Source organism: Neolamprologus multifasciatus, chromosome 2 (genome assembly GCF_963576455.1).
Source record: "Neolamprologus multifasciatus chromosome 2, fNeoMul1.2, whole genome shotgun sequence".
NCBI lineage: Eukaryota > Metazoa > Chordata > Actinopteri > Cichliformes > Cichlidae > Neolamprologus > Neolamprologus multifasciatus.
The window spans coordinates 8,455,813-8,461,812 of NC_140440.1; positions in this window are offsets into that span (position 1 = coordinate 8,455,813).

The window sequence follows — 6,000 nt, forward strand, 5'->3', positions numbered from 1 at the left end:
CCCCTGTTCCCATAAGCAACTAAGATAAAGGAAAAAGATGAGTCACTTAGGCCTTAACCACAGGTTTTCCTATTAATGAAGCTGGGAGAGCGGTTGTTTTTGCTTTGTTTTTCTCATTTTGGAGACAGATTTCTTCCGATTTACATACATGTTGAAAAGTGCGTATTTAGAAGACAATCACTTTATAGCATCTGCCGTTTCCTAATTCATTTTAAATACTAAACCTATTTCTAGATTTGTAACAAAGCAAAGGGAAGATATTTAAATAAGTAGGTTGAATGGGTCAGGAAATAGTAACAGCATAAGCTTTTCATGTTTCCCCTGCACTATCCTTGTGCAGTAGAGAAACATGTAAATGATAGAAACAAAAATAGTGGGAGAAAAGGTTAAAAAGTAAATGTATCTATTGCGGGACTGTTTGTTGAGCGCGGAAAAATCACTACAGCTTCGATCGGAAATGAAACCATCAACAGTGGAAATATTTGGTGTTATTAATAACTTCATGCACGTCTGCACCCTCTTACCAGTTTGGAAAAGCTAAACCCCAACAGAAAGCCAATAAAGGTGGTGGAATTTCCCCCGCTGTGTGAGATTTTCAGGACACCACTACTGCTATCAAGTCTTTATCTTTTTTACATTCAACTTTTGCAAAAAACATCAAAAATAAATAAACACCAGACTACAGTAGGGCATTGCGCAAGAAGTCATGACAAACATGATCTGATGCAATTTGTAGGTAGACCACAAACACTTGCACATGCAGGGGGAATATGCAAATCAATCTTCCATCATTGGTCTTATTTTTGCTTCCACCCACATGCAGCGATGATCAGTATCACCAGTAGTTCTCCTAAATTGACCTTTAACACTGTTAGACTGTCTTAGGTCACTACATATATATATATATATATATATATATATATATATATATATATATATGTATATATATATATATATATATATATATATATATATATACACACACACACTGTGTAGTACAATGTGTAGTACAATGTGTCAAATGCAGATCTGTGTTTGGATTCTGAAAGCAGCCTATCTGCATAGTTCACAGTAAAAACTAGCATGTAACAGTAGAGGGCAGTGTAAGAATGGAGATAAAAACAAAGCATATGTGGCAAGCTGAAGGTTACACAGAATTCATGCTTTCTTGTCCAAAAAGACTTTGTAGTTTAATTTTAGATAAGATAATCATCAATCATTGATCATCCGCTGGGTTTTGGAAAAAAAATATCTAGTTATTAGTTAGACAGTAGCAGATGATTCAGGTTTAAACTAGCTCGAGGAGATGATACAAGTTTCAGTTCATTATTGCTTCATTACAGATAATTAAAGGCAAACTCTGGTAAAATGCGGGAAAAAAAACATACATTTAGTTAGGGTAGGAGAAAATCAAATGTATTGTGCCCCCCCCAAAATTGAGAAAATATAGTACAGTATGCTTTTTTTTAACTTTCAAAAGTGTGTCTGTTATCTATAAGATGTAAATAAATCAATTTAAACATTTATTGCCATTTTCAATGTTAGTTTTGATAACATTATTATATAAAAGTAAAATATATAAAATATGACTTGGAAGGTCATATTTTATAAAGAGAAATTGGTAAAAATTTCCAGCACTCAGGTCTTAAATATATGACATAAACACAGGTTCGTATCTTTATGTGTATGACATACACATAATGGGTCACAGAGAGCTGCACTAACTGCTTTACTGGACAGAGTGTCCTCAGACCATCAGAAACCAGAGCCTAGTGCCCCATGGCTAACGCATGTTTGCTCTGACAGCACCCCACCATTGATAAATAACAGCAGCTCTTCTTTAGCCTGCTGGTGTAGTCGCATTCAGCTGGAGCTCTCCAATGCGTCTCCACAGCCAAGATTGAATCTTCCCCATTCATTAGACTAAGTGGATGAGGCTCTCTAATAGGGGCTCCCTTCCCCTCAATAATTGCCGTTGATTGGCGTAAATTAGACCCTAGTTGCCAGACGAGTGATTCTCGACGACGATAATCCGATTCCCAACTCAAACTAATAGGATTTTAACTCTGGCTTTGGCCTAATGTCCGTCTGCAAACCCTGGCTATGGCCCTATGCCCCATCTAGTCGACGTCCTCTGGATCATATCTGGACTAGGCCAAGCTGAGCTGTAGTGGTGTATGGATTCTGCGGGTTGGGTTGGGGGTCGGGTCATTCGTGTTCGCTGCGCCATGCTCTCAGTTACTCATTCCCTGCATGACATTCTTGGCATCAATTGGTCATTCATGTGTGTCACTTACATCATCTAGGGAACATGCGTGTGAATGAGAGTGGAGTCTGCTGAAGAAGAAGAAGGCGGATGTTGAGTGTCTTGAGCTGGTTATACCTCTAGTGCAGGCCTGGATTCTGTATGACGAAACCAGTGAACTCTAATTTTTTTGAGACAGCATGAGTAGAATTCACAGCATAGACTTCACTGCCAGGCGCCTATGTTTTATTTAAAATGCAGTGATCTGCCATTGCTGGATATGTGGTAGATATCGATGACTGGTACTATTTGGCTCCACACTGGTTCATCACAATAAAAAAAAGCTACTCTACAATAAATTACCAACAATAAAATGTTACAACATCTTCAGGAAACACAGTAAATTAAATATTTATGTTCAAAACCACTTACATGATTCATACAAGTCAGAAGAATAGGCTACAGTATGCGAAGACATTTTCTGAATTGCGAGTTACCAGTGCTGATACCACTTTACTGAACAAAGAGATATTCACCATTTAAGAACTGTGAATAGAAACGAATGTGCTCCTTTCTAGCTTCAATGCTTTCAGTGCTCTGTTATGGAATTAAAAAGATGTAGAAACACCACCCAATCTTTATATCTAGCTTCAATTACCAGTCTGGCACCTTTTTACGCGCCTTGTGTACAGCATGAAGTCTATAAGTGGAACACACTGAATTTTCTTTTGTCATTCAGTTGATAAGGGGACGGTGCTACTACTAAGGCCTGAGGTCTAATGAATCTCCACTCCATTACCGCTGAATCGGACAGATTGCTCTCCCGGAGAAATGAATTGAGTTTTTTGTATTTGTGAGATCATTCTCCCTCCATTAACTGCTCTTTATCCCGTCTCTTCATCACAGGCAAATCAGGTTAGGCAGCCATGATTAGCTGGGGTGGCCTCCCTTTTTAAAAGGTAATTGGGTTTGGCGGCTCAGCTGATAGTGCCATTAGGACCAATAAAGGCTGGGCTTGGCTCATCGAGTGAAACAGATTCTTCAGCAGCAGATGGCAGACGGAGGGAGAGGGCTCTGATGCATTGAGCCCGAAAACAAAGTTTGTGTAACCAAAGGAGTTTGGGGGCATCCTCCCTGTGCATATACCCCCACCACTCCCCCCCTCCCCTCCCCCGGCCAGTTTAATATTTTTTGTCTTTTTTTGTGGTGTCAATAAGATATTTTGAAAGGGGGCAAGTAATAGTTTTTAATGTGCTTAACACTGATTACAAAATGATATGGCCATTAGACTGTGATTTTCTAAAATTGAGATAATTAATCACTCGTGCAGAAATGTTTTAATGGACGACTCAGGGCTATGATGCCACCAAGGACTGAAGAATGCTTCTGGGAAATCAGCTTCCCTCGCAACAGCGTTGCTTAATACCTTGTTGTTGTTAAAGTCTGTAGACCGTGGATTTTCAGTTCTATTCCACCTTTTATTCTCAGAGTTTGCACCTGAACTTGTTGATATGTGATAATATTAATCAGCAGCTGGAGAATGAAGACACACAATGCAACGAACAATCGATCTCCTTCAGCTGTATCACCTCCTGTCATCTGGACTAAAGGAAAGGTGAACTTGCCAATTCCGAGAAGTCCCGCAAAGCCCCAGATAACCTTACTGCATCTGGGGCTTTGTCCTATAGGAAAAGGTGCATTAGTGGTGACAGGAAAGCCGATGGGGACTGGTGCTGATGGGAGATTTAGACGGCTGGAGGTGGGCTTGTGTATTATGTGGCCGGGCATTGCTGTGACTGTCTCCCTCTTATCTCTTCCACAGAGGAGGTCCGATCCCCACAGCTCCTCTTATCTGCGAGTGAGGGTTTTTTGTTTTTTTTCCCCCTTTCCTTCCCGTAATTGCCCTAAGTTAGTGAACTGTTGCGCTGGTAATATGAAAGGTGACTCTTTAACCTTTTTTTTTTCATGTCAACCAATTGGAAAGTTCATGTAAAGAAAGACTAGGAGCAGGAGTAGTATCGTCTTAAAAGTATTTGTGGGAATTGACTTCAAGACGTACTGCATTCATAATGTGATAAACCAAATTTTGTATTTTTTTTTTTTACGCCAAATCAAATAAACCCGGTCAATGATGAGACATTGCTTATTTTACTTTGTTAATATGTTTTCAGAACCCTTTGTCAGTAAAACATTTTGACTGTACAGAGAAAAGAAAACTGTAGAAAGGAAGTGGAAATGCTATGATGCATTTTGCTTCTGTAAAGCCTGCATACACACAGTGATGTCTTGCTGAAGTATAACCAGAGGGCTGTGGTACATTTTTACCTGCTTGACAGAAAGCTCTTTTGACTACAGAGAAGAGTAAAATGAGCAAATATATTGGAAATGGAACGACCCATTTGTTTTCTGTAAATCTGCTTCTGTGCCTGCATACACTTAGTGATGTATTGCTGAAGCATAACCAGAGGGTTGTGGTACATTTTCACCTGAGAGCTGCACATTTCCAGGCCTCCTAAATAAAACATTGTGTCACCAGGCGCCGGTAAGTGTCCCTCAAAGAGCAGAGGGAGGAAGGGCAGGGTAAAAAGCGTCCAGGTTAAGTTGTTTGAAAGGCCCCGGGTATTAAGAGGCATTTTACACTTAAGAAGTTGGTTTCGCTGGGTTTTCTGTTTCCCCTCTTATTGATTGATGCTCAACTATCAATGCATAATAGAAAAGCACTCAGAGCAAATGCAGGGTTATGGCCTTGGGAAGGAGTCGGCAGACGAGACTGCAGCACCCCCCCCACTCCAATGCCATTATTGGCCCATAAAGGATCCCTCGGGAAGGCCACGGTGTTCAGATCAGCACACACCAAATACCCAATTAAAAAAGGCTTTAAATTCCCTCCTCTTTCCTGGGCAAAAATCAATCTGAATTCAATCTATTCGGCTAGGATTCCGACAGAGCAGGTAATTGCCCATAATCGGTCAGCTAGGTGACAACAGCTTAAAGGAGAGACACTAATACAATCAGGTATTTGCTTTCAACGCCCGTCCTGGGCCCAGCCTTTGCCTGTCGAAAAACAGGTAGAGTGCAGTCTATGTAGCCGTCAGACAAAGGCGTATATAAAATTACACAAGTCTTCTATTGTCGGGTGCTCGACAGCTGATAAAGAGATCCTGTAAAGTACTAGAGGAATGATACTTACTAAATGACCCATCATAAAGCTGCAACAAATGCATTCAGCCATCATCTTCAAAAATAGCTTGTCAAGGAACTTGAATGGATCAGTGCTCATATTCTTCTATAAAAGGTTCACGTTGTCAACATATATTATTAGCATAATTTTACACACAATGCTCGCAATCATGTCAGGGTAACTTCAGTGAAATCCTACACTCCTTGTAAAGACCTGGCTTACTTAATGGTAGCATTAGATCAGTAGGATACTTAATGGTAGTATATTACTGTACACAACCCCACCCCACTGGCTGGATGTTTTTCCATCGCCTAATGCATACGCTCTTCTGCTGCCCTAATGTTTTTTTCTTTTTGCTCTAAAGCTGCTCTCTGGAAAAAAGATTTGCCATCTTTTAGTTGGCCAACACCTTCTGTATGTTAATTAATTACACATAAGACAACTCAAAGTTGCTCCTGAGCAGAAGTGAGAAACATTTTAATATTTTTTTAAATCATGTTGCCATTTAACACATTATCAAGGCCAAGTATCAGCATTAGAAAGCGCTGCTGTGAGAATTGGGACAAAATAGTGA